The following is a 17,590-nucleotide window of genomic DNA, read 5'->3' on the forward strand; positions in this document are numbered from 1 at the left end:
TTAATTAATCTACACAGGCTGCCTTCTGAAGGAGACTAAATAAATGAGATATAACAATACGATGCTCACAGAAACATTTTTTGTTTGAAGAAAGAACAGGATATTTGTTTTTCCGACTGCCATTCTGAAGACTTGGGAGCATTAAGTTCATTTCAGGGCATCCCTCCTCAGTTCCACCCCCAGACTTCCTGCCTGTTACTCTTCACTTACTCCAATCAAATTTAGGTCCTATCTAATAGCACTAATGCATAATATTCACTGAGACTGGACCATCCTCACAGTAGCTCCCTATTCAGAAACACCTTAAGTAGTCAAAAGCCCACTGAAAACATTAGTAATGCACACACCATGTCATTAAACCTAAATCAACGAAATAGCCCAGTGAAGAGTACAGTTACACAAGCTCAATACACACAAAACTGCGAGATTCTTAAGTACCAAGAGGAAGTTAGAAAGGTGTTAAGCAGCACAGGGTAAAGAAAAAATTTGATGGAGCTTTTGCATGTAATAGTGTACTGCAGGGGAATATGATCAGTGTGTAAGAGTAGAGCTGGATAATTTTACCCACATTTCAATCTAGCCTGCTGGAGTCTTGAGACTCATTTGAGAAAGAATCTCATTTGGGATTCACTACTTTAGCAGTGAATTGTGGCATTTATTCTATGTAATATATGGAGTGGTAGCATTCCCAAATTTTTTTACCAGATTCAGAAATGAGTTTTCTTCTCTATTTGTGGGAGCAGAACACCACCCATGTGGTTGGGAGCTGATGGAAGGCATTATTAAATACTAGGCCCTGCAATTTTCCTGTTGGCTACTGTGAAAATCAAGAAATGCCTGGCAGTTAAATTATAATCTTCTGGATTAGCTGCGTAGGAGAAACTGATATGTCTACTGAATACTGAAGGCTATTGTAACAATATTAAAAAGCCATAAGGAAAGGGAGATCTGGCAATAACAGAACACTAGCAGGTGAGGCACAGAAACACCTTCCCTTCTTAAATTATGTTAGGATCTACAAAATGGTGAGTATGGAATGACAGCAAAATTACACCAGTGATGACAGAAATTCCTTTTACTAAGCAACCAAAGCTGACAAGCACATGGCCCTTAGAGAGTGTATTTTCACCCTGATAAAGATGCTGTTAGTGTTTATAAAAGCATCATGTTTTGTTTTAAATTTCCATGTGTTCAAATGGCTCTGGGCTGTTTTCTTTAAGAAAACTTCCTTGTCCTTCTAAGTGGTTTCCCCGGATAGTGTATGATATATGCAACTATAGATATAACTCTAATGCACCAAAACTGCTTACAAAACAGCTTTAGTTCTTCATTCATCCCTGAAAAGGGAAAGCGATAGTTAAAATACAAAGAATTTCTTTAACTTCGCAAATAGATGAAAGAAAATGTGACACTAAGCTAGGTAGCAGAGATTTAAATAACTCTCTCATATTCATAAATCTGGTTCTCCATGCACAACCATACAGAAATACAAATAAAGCTGAATCGTTTGTTTTCCATTTGGCGTATGTGCTGATATAGTTTTAGGAAAATATTATTCTATTAACAGAAACAGGCATCTTAGATCACTACTTGTACTCTAGGGCATAGAGTGCGTAAGTTTCATACAAGTACAACATAGAAAGTGATTACAATGAAGTAGAAATTTATAACCTAACACTAGTTCATAACTAGCATACCAACACCAGAAATTTATGTAAGACACACTGCAACCTCTTTTGGAAGTAAAATCTATCTAGGTTACTTGTACGAGTTAATTGTCTGCATAAAATTAGAACCAGGTATGTCAGTAGATAGGTATAGTAGATATACTTAACTATGACAGTTCTTGTTTTGAATATAAGTAGTACAAAGCTTTATGATGGCTAGCATCTCCCATGTAACTAATTTCACTATAATTATTCTAGAATTATCTTGTAGCTTTAAAATGTCAACACTGGAATAAGAAGATTTGTTAAAAAGATTAATAAAGTTAATAAAGCCAGTTTAATATGTAAACGTCTAATTGAAAAAGAAGCAGAAGAAGATCATAAAAAGCTTTTAAAAAAAATATTTTTAGATTTCAAACCACAGTATCTGGTCAAACAAACCACTTTATTACAATGCTAGTGCATTAATTTGCACCATGATCTTAGTTTAAAAGATTTTAAAGCCACTCTAGTGTTTCTTCACACAAGTGACATGGAGGTTTGTCTTAAGAATTAGAACAAAGTTTTTTCTTTACTTCATTCTGCATAACCTTGTCATTCTCAGGGATGCTATGCAACACCTAAGCCCTTTGACCTCGTTATTTCACAAGGGTGGATTTTATCAGTTCCTAAACAGCTGTCATTATGGTAAAAGAACCCTTAAAGTACTAGTTTATTTAAATAAGTTACATTAAAGATGCCAGTCAAAAGTTGGTGACCTTTGCCTAAAGCAGGGGTTATTCATAGAACTCTTCGGATCTATTTTGTCCATTAAATGACCCCTTCAGCACACATTCAGAAGACTGATAGCAGAGTGCCCCACTCTGAGGAGGTAAACAACACATAAAAGCAATGGAGTTCTAGTAAAAGTGTTTTAGATACCTTACGCATAATTTCTACCTTTGACGCTAATTCAAGGTATGCAAATCAGCATTGCAATACAAGCACCCTCAAATAATTGATGAGAGGTGTTCATTAGCTCATCACCTAGAGAGGTCCAACTAGAGCTGTGAGATAGCAGGCAGACAGACTGTGCATTTTGCATGCTTCCTTTGGAGCCCCACAATTCCAACTGACCCAGGCTGGCTTTCATGTCCAGATGAATGAATTTAATTTAATTTCTGCCAGAAATAGGGATCCTTATTTCTGAAAAATAGTTTTAACACAGGTTAGGAGAATAAAATAGGAAGGTTAATCAGATGTCCTTGACAAAACTTTGCTTCTCCTTTATCTGAATTTCATTAAGTAACAATGAGTTTCTCCTTATACTATCACAGGTTTCCCACAGCTCACGATCAGGTATTGTATTTCCCCTGTCAATAGCTCTGCAAATTTGGGATCCATTTTGACAGCCTGTGCACAGGTATAGGCATTTGGTATTTTTTAGTATTTCCTTTCTGAACATCCAAGAAAATTCTTTGGATTTTGTTTTGTTTGTTGGTTTTGGTTTTTTGTGGGTTTTTTTTGTTTTTTTTTTTTCTTAACCTGTGGTCATTTCTATCCCTTTTCTTTTTTTTCTTGTTTGGGGTTTTGTTTTTTGTTTTGGTTTTTTTGTTTTGGTTTTTGTTTTGTTTGGTTTTGTTTGGTTGGTTTTGGTTTTTTTTGTTGTTGTTTTGGTTTGTTTTTTTGTTTTTTTTTTCTGGTTTTTTGTTTGTTTGGGTTTTTTTGGCTTTCTGTTCTTCCTGTTCCATAACCTCTTTTACTGCTACAGGTATTGCCTATACTCCCACTTATGCTTCCTAGTCCCATTTCTCAAGGATTCAGACAGGGTCCTTTTCCATCAATAGCAGCAATATGATACAAAGCCTTCCCACTGTGGGAAGCACAATTATCTCTCCTTCATTGATCCTCTTTTGGCAGCAGAATAGAGCCTTAAGCTTTCAACAGTAAAAATATACAGCCTTAGCACTCCAGTCTCACTTGTAGGAATAATTCTTACTCATGAGAGAACTGTGGCGAGGATTTTAATTTGCCATTAAAGCAGAACAAAACCAAAGTCCATCAGAACAGAACTATCAAGACAACACAACCAAAAAAATAAAACACATCATCCTTGCCCTCATAACTTTGCTACATACTCATCCTGTTTCCAGTACATGTTCATATTGCACATGAAATTCATTTTGAATCACTTTGGATAGGGCAGCATTGTCATGTTTCTGCTGCAAAGGAATGAGTACTTCTTGCCATAAATAACTATTATTCTTCAATGGATTATTCATTTGTGTAAAGATTACAGACTCTCCAAAAATTAAAATTAAAAAGCAATTCTCCACCTTACTGTAAGCTGAAGAGGGCCAGACATGCTGCTATGGCAGTAGTTAAGATCATCCTTACAATGCCCACTGCAAAGCGCCACTTGCATGCCCTGGCTAGACTTTACTGCTTCTTTTATGTGCCAGCATAACAATGTGTAGACACTCCCTAACCCAGTTCTGTCAAAATGATCTTGTTAACTTAAACGCTTTTAATAGTAAGGTGTTTTAAAACCAAATCATTTTGACAGAGCTGGGTTATGCCATTGCTCATGTTATTTTCCACCAACAGCAATTTTAACGTAAGAGGTTCTTGCCCCCCCTGCCGCCCCCAGAACATGCCAGCTGCATTTTCAATAATTCTTCTCCATTTCCATTCCTTTCTTCACTGCATTTTACTGCCCCTGCAGTTGTGCTATTTGCAACCAACACTGCAAGCCAAGATTGCAACAAAATCCCATTTCAAGTCTTTCCTTACAGTTTATAACCCAGATCATTGTACAACTAAAGAGCCTATAAACTTCAGGACAACAACAGAAAATTTTGAGAACAGCTGTGCCTGCAAAGAGCATATGAAGTTTGACTATGTGCTTTAGAAAGCAATCAGACAAAGAGTTGAATCAACAAAACTGGAGAATAACTTCTGGAAAAGAGGAGCGAACAAGCAATTAAGGACAGCAAAACTACTTAAATAAAACTTATGGACCCCTAGTATATAACCACGGCAATGTGATGCAGCTCTGCTCATTGATGCTGTTAGGTTTTCAGGAGGCAAACCTCGCCCACTGTCTCAGCTGCAGCCTGCCAGCAGCCAGATGTGCTGTTCTGAGAACAGTCTGTGTCAGGAACTCCTGGTGATCCTGACTACGATCAAGCAGCACACACCACTGCATAGTGGAGAAGGGCTAAAAAAAGCAGTGAGCCAGCAACCAGATTCTGGGCCACAGATGGTCTGGGCATTACCCCAAATCATAATTGCGTGTTATAGCTGCTCTAAACTTCACCAACTAACAGTGATTATAACGGACTGTTATGTCACCTGGAGTTAACTGTAACATAGGAGAGCATTACCCACACATCCTTTCCTTTGGCCAAGCACCTGAAATTTCAAAGGAAGGAAAATGAGATGGGAAATATTATGCTAACTCTGCCTCAGGAGCAGCGTGAGGTACACCTGAAGAATTGCTGTCTGAGATCTGTAGGAGAGGATCCTGCCAATATTTAGTGAAAATCAATTGAAAATCAATTGTCCAAGTTTATTTTGATATGTGGCAATTTGTTCATGGCTGCTTGGAGGATCAAAGGCAGTTACCTAAAGAATTACTTCTTTCAGCAACAATGGTATCAAACAGACAGCATCTCTCTTTTCTTTTGGTCTTAAATGTCCTATCCTATACAAACACACACAGAGCAATTCAGTGTGCAAAGATGCTACTTTACTTTTTTAAGTTTAGTCATGCATCGCTGCTCATTATAGTTGAAGATATCTCAACACTTCTTTAGGTTAAATGAGCTCTTAAGCCAGTATCAAATGATAAGAGACTGTTATAAGCAGTGTTGTCAGTCTTTGCATGAGGGTTACACCTGATTGAATTCTTACTCTTACATTAAGGAAACACACATGCAGAAATACACATACAGTACATAAATGCAACAGTTTCTTCAGTATTTAGACCTTTAAATTTATCGGGGGATTTGTTTATCTATTATAAGATAATTATTAGAAAAAGCAGGCTACTTCATTTTTCAAGGTCTGTTTCAGAGGCAGAGCAAAGGAAGGGATAGAAAGGCTTTTCTAAGATAAATTCCTCTTCGTTTCCTTACTCTTTGCTTTAACTAGGAAATACCATGACTGGTGCTCTTTAGTAGAGATGAGGCTGCTGCAGGATATAGGTCATTACACAACTTGACTAAAGCTTTGGGATAAAGAGAAAATGACAGGTACCTCACATTGAAATATATCTTCTTTAACCAAAGTATCAGATTATAACAAATTGTCCATTATTCTGTGATGATACTTATCCTTTCTACAAAGTCTATTTTATGTTAGTGATTACCTAAATCTTTTTTATACTTTTTGGCAAATATTTAATTTCAGTAAATCCTTTTTCCTAAAAAAATGAAGAGTATCCTGGCCACACCATGTCAATTTATTGTTTAACTTCTACTGAAATCAACAGACTTTCTGATAGCAGATATTTTTATTACTCTTCTATAGTAAAATTAACATGGGCCAACTTTAAAGCTGCCAAGGCTCTGATGCTCATATAAAAAGCTGTCAGACTTTCCAGAAGTGTTCAACACTTTATAGAAGCAGAATACATTTTAAAACCCCCACCATGTGTGTTGTTAACACTTCCAAACTATTTTTTCTACTTTATTATTACTTGCATTATCTAGTAATGCTCAGGAATTCCAGTCATGAATCCAACTGTTTGCTACACATGTACAGATACAGGACAGTCAGTATGTGCTCCACAGTTCACAGCTGAAGGACTTGTTTGATTGCATTTCCTCTCCAGTGAAATCAGTATCTACAACATTTTAGGGTTGGATTTGGGGTTGTTTTTGTGGATTGCTTTTGTTTGTTTGTTTGGGGGGTGGTTTTTTTTTTTGTTTGCTTTTTCACAACAGCTGATACCAAAAGAATAGGCATTAAAACAACAATACAGCTATTAAAATCTACCATAAACCAAAAGGTATTTACAAACTTCTCAACCTCTTATACTTAGGAAAGAAAAAAAGATTTAGTTTGGGGTTTGTGGGAGTCAGATACTCCACTGATGTGTGTCAAAACATCGCTTCACCTCACACCATTGTGCTGTGAAACTCATGATGCAGGCTCAAAAGAGAGAAGGAACAAAGTCAAATTCTCTTTGAATCACGAAGGTGGTCCAGAAATTTAAACATGACAAAACTAGTTGCATCTGCACTGTTTTCATTCTATAGTAAGAAATGGACTGAGTAATTTTTACTCTTTAGAGTCCACTGATTAAAGCGATTTTCTGTTGACTAATACAGAACGACATTACATATATATTTAACAGCTTCAGCTTATGCCAATGTCATCTCCAAAACCAATGCTCATTTTTATGAGGGTGTATAACATAATTTGAAGACATAACACTCTTAAGGAGAGCAGAAGGGGGAGTGGCGGGGGAAAATGAAGGCAAGTTGTGCAGAACAGGAAGAGAGCTCATAAAAAGGCAAACAGATTGGCCTGTGACTGAGAATTAGGTGTTAACCATGCTCTGACTTGGGCATCCTTTATCATAAGAGTTTCAGCAGCTGGGATGTGCTTACCCTGTACTAGATGAAAAATGTTTAAATATTAATGGAGAATACAAATATCTTGTTTTCAGGACTTCTTTTACAGTCTTTTTGTATATATATACAGATATACACAACAGAGCTTTCATTTTAATTGTTTTTCTTTAGAGAATATTGGTTATTCTCTACATAATTAAACAAAACTTAATAATTAAGGAAAAACTCCAAAGTGACATGTATTCTTTTTAAACTAAGAATATAAAATTACGACTGGTTATCATGATTTAGCAAAATACACATATATAAGCATACAATAGACATACAATATGTAAATTTTCCAGGCATACGCACAAATGTGTGTGTACAGAGAAAATCTTTAAAAAGCAAAACCATGAACATAGCTAGACTTTTCTAACTATGTACAGTACTGATGCAGTAAACCTACTCAAATAGTTTTTGCTGAAATATATGAAATTAATAGCGAAGGTCTCTAATTTTGCATCACTGAATTGGATGACAGTTTTCCTATTAACTTAAATTAGTTGTTTGGAAAGAATGAGGATCCTCAACAACTTATTTCTTTTGCAGTTGTCAGGTTGGAGTTGTTGTTTTGGTGGGTGTTTTCACTAATTTGTTTTAGTCTAACTTTTTTAAATGCACAAACAATAAAGTCAAAGAATAGAATACAAAATTCAATCTAAGAACATTAAGTTCTGTTGAACTCTTACTTGAAAAGCAATCATAGCTGTTCCGTTTAATCCATGAGAGGTTCACATCTAAAGTGTTGCTCAGTTGCAAAGCTCAACTAATTAACTGCACTGCCTCTGAATGCATACAGTCCATTTCCTTAGCATTCAGGGGCTTTAAGAAGTGATTTTTATATATAGATTAAAACCCCATAAAAATATAAAATACATACATGCATATGATTATGATGATCAGCGACTACAAAGGAAATGGGTTTAAACGGTTATCTGAGTTCCTCAAACTAGACTGAGCATCACTTCCCAGGAGTAAGTTACTTTGACCACATGAACACTGAATCATAAAGTTGAAACCGTGAAGTAATGACTGCCAAGACTGACTGCTTTCAACATGTTTTGAATTCCCATATGCAGCTGCAAAAACCTGAGTCAGAGACACTGAAAAACACCTTTCTGAGCTTGCCCATGACTTCGGTATTGAAGGGTATATATATATATATATATATATATAGGGTACAGAAGACGCTTTCCACGGAGGGTTTCAATTATTCAGATCTAGGACTGGCTGACATTACTAATTTCAAATCCAAGACGAGGCGCTGATCATTCTCAATTTCAAATGATTTTCACTGGACACATCATGATCAACACCATGGAAAATCAATTCTATCAGCATTATCACTGCAACTCACAGACAAAGGCTACTTTTATGACTCAGACAGGTAGAAGTCAGCCTGGAGTCAGACGCTTTCAACTCTACCTGTTAGTAACTGAACTGTTGGTTCTTTTCATCTTGCACTTACCATTTCAAGATACCACCAGTAACCAATGCTTCTGGGGAACAAAATTTTATTAAGAGATTTGAAATACCACTGTGTTGACATTATTTACTTGGTTGACAAAATGAGAAACGTGCTGAACAGGCTCTAGAACAAAGAGGTCTTTCTGATGTGAGGGAAAAAGAAAATATATATACATACATACATACACACACACACATTTGAAATTTCAAACTGGACTTTATTTTGTTGTATGTCTATCTACTGCTCAAATAGTTAAGTTCAGAAAGCTATGAAGTGAGCCATCTTTTCTATGGCAACAACACTAAGAAAAATATTGTTTCCATCACCTAATTTATTTCTTTTGAGATCTTAGGGCGATGCTTAAAATGTGCTCTAAATGCCTAGCGTTTCCCTCCCACTGAAGGAATTTAGTTTGTATTAATTTAAGCTCATAGTTGAAAGACTGTCAAGATACCACTATAGCATATACTTCAAGCGTACAATTGTCAGTACTAATAGTCTATCCAGAAGGTTAGGCTCTAATAATATTGAAATGGAAAACATAAAGAAAAAGGAAAACTGCTAAAGGGATACAGTACCTTATGGTTGTTGGATGTGCTATGAAAATACCTGTTTATGGGTTGTAGCATGAGCAGTTGCTTTCTTTTACAGAGTATGCATAATCATCTCTTAGAGATACGCAGCACCAAGACCTGAAAATATGCGTTCATGTTTCCTTCTTGTTCATAAACTCTAAGGTCAGTATTTTCTCCCCTTTAAAGTCTCTCGAGTTTTGAAAATGAAATAATCTGTATGTATCAAGGGTCAAGGGGGTGGGTTCCAGGCACCTACGTCCAATAAGTGGCTGAAAAAGTTCCAGCTAAAGTCTGTAGGGCACTTAAGACTTTAAAAATGGAGATTTTAAAAGACAAAATCTGCAACTGAGAGAAGAAATAAAAAGAAAAATCTGGAAGTAATTCCAGGGTAATAGACGTAAATTTATATCCATGGCTGATGGTACGTTCTTACTCGTAGCAGTTATATATTCTGAAGAAAGAAATACAGGTGCATTTTTTTTCTAAAGAAGATGATGTAGCATACACTAATGGTGATGAAAGTTAGTGTCCAGGGACAAATTAGTTTATTTGGTAAAGGTACAACATTATTGGAAAAATTCTGAAGATTAAAAATGACAAAGAAAGTGAATTTAAATCTGATTGTGAGACCACTTTCAACTTTACAACACAGTTTCACAGCAGGACCTGAGGAGAATGAGTGAAGCATACGGAAAAAGCACTGAGCCACTCTGTCTAAGGAAGATTCTGTCCCATCTCAAAGATGAAAACTTATTTTAATAAAAGGTGTAAAAGGAGTAGATGTCCAATACAGCAATATTTATTAAAACCAGCTGTATTCGTTAAGCAGGCATACATACTTCTAATTGATTTTTTAATATTGAAGAAAATGTCCAAAGTTAGTTTCTTGGCTAGCAGCCTGCTAACTTAACAAATTGCTCACCTGCATAACTTACATGAAATATTTCAGTCTCTGAGGACACTCAAGGTTTCAGGTTCTCAACTTAGAAGCAGGCATGGAAATCAAAACTCTTTATAGTCAGGATGCAAGTTTTCCAAAAAGTAGGAAGAGTTAATAAATAACAAGCCTAGGAGGAAGCTAGCAGAAAGCCCTGCTCATTCTGAATGCAGCAAGGTAGAACAATAAGCCTGAATGGATGAAAAACTGAGACCAGAAGATCACAGAATCATCACTTTCCTTCCCAGGGTTTTCTGTCGCCAGCATTGATACAATTAGGCTGGGAGGTGACACTACAGAGAGCTTTTGAGTTTTGATGCTATCACATTTTATGGGCGTGAAATTTGATAATTTCACAGGTATGCAAAAGAATTCCTCTAGATGCGATACCATTTTATGACAGGTAACATGTACACTAGGGTAATTCTTCAGTCTTCTGAATGTATTTATTATTTACTAATATTTACTTAGAAGCCTATTGTGAAATCTCTCCTTGTCCGTAACAGTCTGGTATTGAACACAGAGGAGGAATATCATTCATACAAAAGTACTGCATATCTCTCTTTATCCTCATTGCACAGAAACTCTTGGAAGAATTTCCAGAAGAGGATGAGTGAAGTTAAGAGGATTCTTTATCTCTAGCTTTGGTAGTTATCAGCTCCATTCATTAATTGAAACTGAAGTGAGCAGCTGTTAGCTTCCCTTCTATTTAGCAGTAACGTGATAGATTTGAAACAATAAACAGCTAATGTTATTTGATTTCTTACAACCAGCACCCTCAAAAAAACACCTGCCTGTGATACACGGAGACAAGTAGTGAGCCGTTTATGTGATCAAGTTGGCTGTTTAGAGCTGCCCGCCTGTATGAAAGTTGTACGAGCATTTATTCTTACTTTCAGAGGAAGGAAAGATAGATTCATTTGCATGAAACAGAGTGTGTTTGTGCCTGTCTGAAAGAGAGGAAGAGGGAGGGAGAAGCAAGGGTATAGAGTTTGATACCTGTTGGCAACATGAGCAGGTTTGTGTAACACCGTTATGTGCCAGGTTGGATTGACTCCACTCTATTTAGTCTGGTACTAAACGCAAACTGTTGGAAATGAGATAGATTCAAGACATGACTGAACAGCAATGAACCCCAAAGGAATTTCTGCCTATGTTAAGTAGTGTCACCTTCATGGTGGTAGGCAGGGTCTGAATCAGGATTTGAATTAATCTCTTCTATAATATCCACATAGAAACTGCCACAGGCTTTCTGTGCCGAAGCTTTGCACTGCCTCCCAGGCTCCACAGCCAAGCACCATGCACAGGTCTGATACTGTCTAGCAGGGATGCTGTCTGACAGCTCAGGGCTCCCGATTGGGATGCTGCTACCCAGCAGATACTGTAGACAAGCAGAATGTAAGGATGCATTACTCCTCTGCCTTCCTCAAACAGAAGATGAAGCATTTAGTGGAACAGCCAGCTTTAGGGGTCGACACTCCTGCATGTCTTCCCTGGGAGCCTTGGCAGAGATGCACCTAATGAGTGACTGGAGCTAAGGGGCTTTCTCCCTCTCTGAAGTTTCAGCTGGGTGCATTATCTGTTTAGTCAACCAAAGAAAGGGAAGGGAAAAAACTTGTGAGACAGAGATGACTCCTGTCTAGTTACGGCTAAAGATTCATTCCCATCTCAGCTTTTAAGAGGAAAAGCAGTATTTCTGGGATGCTTTCCTCTATGAAAGTAGGAAAGGAAGCTATCACACCATTCGTATTTATTTATTTACCTCTGGGGTGTAAGGCTTTAGGGGGAGGGAAAGTGGTGATAAATGAGGGGCATTTTCCCCCCTCATGGTTCTTCCAGCCTCCTCCTCCTTCATTTACATATCTGGCTGGTGGGTGATTTTTATTCTCAGCACGAAAACTGCAATCTATTTCAATGCATGAATGCAGCCCTGCATCTATTCAACACAGTGAAACAGCCCTGAGACTTATTGTGCTAAATAAGAAAACAAGGAGAAAAATGGGTTCTCCAGCCTTGGAAGCAATCCTCTGTGGTCCAAAGTCCCTCTGATCCTTTAAGAAGAGGTTAGAGGGAGCCGGAAAAAAAAATACAAACATGACACCCCAAAAAACAAAACAGGAGAAACAGCCACACCACCACCACTCCTCCTTCCCAAGGGAATAAATAAATAAGAAAACCTAACTATCATCCCATGACATTTCCATTATCAGGAATTTCAAACGTCTGACTTAATAAGCCACTACAGTTCAGCTTAATGTCATACCTATTAACAAGAAAGGCACTCGCACAGTGCACCTTGCGAGAACACAGACACTAAGTCAAAAAGAAATCTACAGAGAGACAGCCCTCTGCCAGCGAGACATAAATAATATCCATAAAACGAATACTCACTCTCTTAAGGACAGAGGGAACCGCTCGCTGACAGCCACTTCACGCATGGATTGGAAGGGCGAGGTAAAAACACATTAGCCAGTCCCTGTGAACACGCAGGATTCTCCAGGTTTTCTTTGCAAGCTCTCCGAGGCTGCTGACGCTGGAGGAGATGCTGCTCACGGAGCTTCTCCGCTTTCTGTGCCTGCACGCTGAAGTGCAGTTGTTAATTTCTCCCCTTGCACACGCCAGCGGCAGCAGCACGACTCCAGGAGAGCGGGGATATTCCAAATAGATCCACTAATTCCGGGGTCTGAGCGCTCCGGCGCGCCTGCCTGCCAAATGTAACTGTGAAGCGATGTGGAAAAGTGAGCGGGGAGCCTCCCCTGACAGCTCTTATTGGGCTGATCTCGGAGGCAGGTCTAGCGCTCGCAAATTCATGCAAGCAGTTTTGGGTGGCGGTTCTTCCCCCCTCCCTCTCCTCCCTCTCCTCCTCGCCCCGACACCCCGCCTTCCCCCCGCCGAGCACACAACTTTTCCGCAGGCCGCGGCGCCGCTCCGCGCCGGGGCGTCCCCTCAGGACGGGAGGGAAAGGAGCGCGGAGGGGATGGGCTCCGTGCGCGGGGGCCACCGGGGAGGTGCCCCCGGGGCCGGGAAGTGCCCAGAGCAGTTGGGGGCCTGAGGGAGGGAGAAAGGAGGACCCCCCCCACCACCACTCCCCCGCCTTCTGAGGCGATGCCCGCCACGAAGGGGAGGCCGAGGCCGCAGGGAGACGGGCACCGCGGGTCGGGATCAGGGGACGCGGCTCCGGGAGGAGGCAGGATCCTGGGGAGCGCTGCTAAGGGCCAGGAGGCGGCTGCTCGTGTCCGCGACAGCCGCTGCGGGAGCACCGGGCGGGAGCTCCGCGGACATCCCTTAGAAACCCTTTTCCAAACCAATCCCACAGAACCGCAGGCATCTAAATTTTCGCCCGTACTGGCTTAAAGCCACGGGTGGCAATGAGATTTTAACCAGAAGCCTGAACCAGCCTAAACGCAGAGCAGAGCCAAGACCTCCACGCATCAAGAGATGGCTGAAGGGCACCCGCGGTACTGTAAGTTGTTGACCAGCGCCCCGTTTCCAGATATTTTTTTGTGACTGACATCCTGCACAAACCCAGCTTGGAAAGTACTGGGAAGGGGCTAAGGGATCCGGAGCGTTGAATATCCTCCACTACCTTGGACTTTAAAGAGCCGAGGAGTGCTCATCCCTTGCGCAGTCATGGCACAGGCAGGGCTGACAGCAGTGCCCGCAGCCGGCACCATGCTAGAGGTCAAACCACCCCCTGGCCCGTCTTCCTTAGCAGCTGGGTCTGTAAGTTCTTTTGTTTGTGCTGCACGTATTATCTATTAGCATATTAAATGTATTGTATTTAATGATTACATACATTTAGCTCTAAATGTTGCTGCCACCTATATTATTTCCCCCAAGTTTAATGTTTACCAACAGAGAAGGGGTTCGTATTGTGCCAGGAGCACAAGGTATAGACATGGGCAGGTGCAGACTGACTGTTAAAATGGAGGGCTGATTCAGCACTGAACTAGTACAGCTGGAAGGTTAAGTGCACTCAGACCCATCCTCGTTCTCCTGCTTCCCTTGACCAGTATTACACTATGTTTAAGATGAGCAGTCAGTGTGGTTCTGTATTATTAAATCCGGTTTGTTTCTTAACTTTATTTTTAAATGACTGGCCATCTGAAACTCATTTATATAATCTGAAAATCTTTTAACCTTAAGCAAAAAATACGATGACTAGATTGCTGAAGATCTGTGTAGGATTACAGAAAGTGGAGCCTAATATTCTTCCATGTAGTAGCAATACTATCTAATTTAGTTTTGTGATTGTTATTTTGCAGCTATTATCTGTATGTGCATGCACGTAAGACAGTGAATGAGACACCTGCATTTTGAGCTTTTATATGCTTCTCTTAAAACTAAATGCAATTTCTTGCACAAATAGTTATTCTGAAAAGTCTCAAACTCATCAGGATGTATCAAAATACACCCAGAATTCAACATATGGCAGTGAAGAAATACCTATTTCTTTTGCTTCTGACAGCCCAAACGTTTACTTTCCAAGCTGTGAGCATGGCATGATTCCTTGGAGAAGGATGGATATAAAATACACAATACTTACCTGAAGCAGGCAGAGAGCCTTGAGGGAAATACAAAACACTTTGCAGTGCAATAGATAACATCAGAAATGTGGCTTCCCTTCACCTGGGGTTCCATTCAGGCAAAGGGTATTTTTCTCCCCCATCCTTCCATCAGCTGAACAACACACTGAGAACATAGATGCTGTCAGAAGGAAACATGAGGATGTTCATCCTGACTTTACTCCTGGTAATTAATGACGGTTTTCGAATATTTCTTTAAGGTTCCAGAAAGAGTAGTTCAAGTCTTCTTTTCATTTCTATTAAAAATATTTGATAGAAACAACCAAGAACAAAATTTCTCACTAATAAGAATGGGTTAGATCCCTTGTGTTTATGCTTAAAATGGTCAGTGCAGTTGTGTGCAGGAAGAGAGCTAACAATGGAAGTTGTACCTTCTAGTACAGCTTAGAAGTTTAGGTTTTGTTTTGATTACAACCTCTGACTTTCTAAGTGACCTTTCTTGCAGTTGGAAATTACTGGGGCAAATGCTAGGCTGTTTCATCCTTAAGTTATTGTAGGAAAGGGTGGCAGGTGTCTTGTTAAAGTGGATTATATCATCCATGGATTCCCCTGCTGGAAAACCTTTCAGATGATTTTGTAAATCTTGGCAGGAAGAAGTGTATGGATATTTAATTTTAAAATAATCTTGGAATAGCAAAGGAACATTTACAACTTCCTGCATCCTATCCAAATTAAATGATTTAGTGTTATCATTGTGATACATATATATGCTCACACACATGGCCCTGATCAGTGTATGCTGGCCAAAAAATTATTTCCTCTTAATACATATTATGAGAAAGATACTTCCTCTACTCTCCTAAATGGTAATTTCTTTTTTTTTAAGCAAAAAGCAGCTCTGACTCCAGTTGAAATGGGTTACAGATTTTTAGTAACGTAACTGTAAAGAAGGAAAAAAAAAAATCATCTGCAAAATGTGGGTGACAGAATGCATCCTGAATCAGATTAGAATTAAATTTTTAATAATTAAATCCTCGTATCAGGAAAAAAAAAAGAAGTTTTCACAAAATGCCTTGGTTTGTGGTGAGTGAGGGTTGTTTTTTGTCTGTGTGTTTTTTGGGGGGGTTTGCTTGGGGTTTGTTTTGGGGTTTTTTCTTCATCTTTTTGTTGTAGGGACTTTTAGTTTCTGATTTGGTTTTGTTGGGGTTTCTTTTGTTTTGTAGGGTTTTGTTTGCTGTTTTTTTGGGTGTTGACTGATTATGAGTGATAAAGGTGGAAAAACTGACCTCTGCTTGGAAGAGAACTTGAGGTAATTTTTTCCATATTACATTGCTTTTATGAGTGAGAAGAATTAAAACCCCAATGTGACTTCTCATTCATATATACGGGAAATACCTGTCTATCATCTACAAATGTGGCATAATAGAATTCAAACATCTTTTCACCCTTTTATATTTTTGTGAAAACAGTTGTTGATTATCATGTAATTTCTTTCTTCCTCAGCATCGCAAAACAGTGCAGTAAACTGTTTTCTAAAGACAGGATTTAGACCTTACTGCTCAAAAATATTCAATATAGGTGACTTGAAATGAGTTCTTTTTGGGCAACTCAATCACAACACTGCTTCACATGGGCTCCTGGTAATGTAAATGTTCATCATAATCTCATTTTAATAACAATGCACAAGTCGAGAATTTGAAAGGGGTGGGGAGGAGAGTGAAAGGATGCAAACCTGGAAAGGAAACCACTGTGTCAATTCCTCATATTCAAGTTTTATTCCATCAGATCTCTTAGTAATGAGATATTTCCCTGAAAGTATCAGTATCAGTTTTTAATAAACAATACCGAGCCTGATCCAAAATTACCTGAGGTTAATGAGCCCAATCTGAATTACTTGATCAAGATAAATGACTTTACTGCAAACTACTTCTGCTTACAGAGACTACCACTAGCATGCCACTTCAAAGTAATAATAATATAAAATAACTCATCCAAAAGTTACTAGCTTTAAAAAAATTCAGTGCTGTTTTCTCAGGCAATATCCAAATGGTCTCCCTAGTCTGTACTTTTTTTCTGAAGTTGTGTGAGGAATTATTCCAGAATTCAATTTAATTTGAAAGGCTAGAATTCACATTCCATAAAGAAAGAAACAAAAGACTTAAGATAAGTCCTGAACATTTCTGAATGAAAATGTGCTTCTATCAATCCGTTCACTATGCCAGTGGAGAGACATAATTACCTTTAGAACATAGGCTCTTATCACCATCTTGCAACCTTTAAAACCTGCTTGTGTACAGTTATCACAAGTTGGTTATCATGAAAAGTAATGATCCCCTGTGTTTGGGAAGTCAGTAAAGACATCTGTAACTTGAAAAAATTCCATTATATAGTGCTTACAACTGATACTGCAGATTGAAACAGAGGAAGTGATACGAATGTGCCATAAGATAAAGGCATCTGTTATGGGGTACGTTGTCTTTTTTTTCCTTGTTTGTTTTTTTTTTTTGTGGGTGTTTTTTTTTTTTGTGTATGTGTATGTGGGGTTTTGGGTTTTGTTTTGTTTTGTTTTTTGGTTGGTTGGTTGGGGTTTCTTCAGTTGTTTTTTTGGTTGGTTGGTTGGTTGGTTTTTTGCTACATATTCAAAATCAGTTAAAATTCAGTCTCCAACACTGGAACAGAAAGCTTGGAAACTCCATTGAGGAACGAACAGGCCATAAAGCAATAGCATCCATAAGTGACAAAAAAGATTCTCAGTCATCTAAAAATACTTGCTTTCCAGTCTGGCCTTCTATGAGAGACATCTGATCAAAGTCC

General features: G+C 38.7%; 1 protein-coding gene across 2 annotated transcripts in view; it reads right to left on the reverse strand.

Annotated features, from left to right (window-relative positions):
* CDH8 (cadherin 8) overlaps positions 1-13,291 on the reverse strand; it is a 153,350-nt gene extending 140,059 nt beyond the window's left edge. For both annotated transcript variants that reach the window (XR_009744304.1, XM_061458462.1), the window contains exon 1: positions 12,642-13,291. The gene's annotated coding sequence lies outside the window, so the exon portion shown is untranslated. The remainder of the gene's footprint in view (positions 1-12,641) is intronic.
* Between the last annotated feature and the right edge of the window lie 4,299 nt (positions 13,292-17,590).

Source organism: Pezoporus flaviventris, unplaced genomic scaffold, assembly GCF_033815535.1.
Source record: "Pezoporus flaviventris isolate CSIRO_AGI_PZ_B2104156 unplaced genomic scaffold, CSIRO_AGI_Pfla_v1 ptg000027l, whole genome shotgun sequence".
In the NCBI taxonomy this organism is placed as follows: Eukaryota; Metazoa; Chordata; class Aves; order Psittaciformes; family Psittacidae; genus Pezoporus; species Pezoporus flaviventris.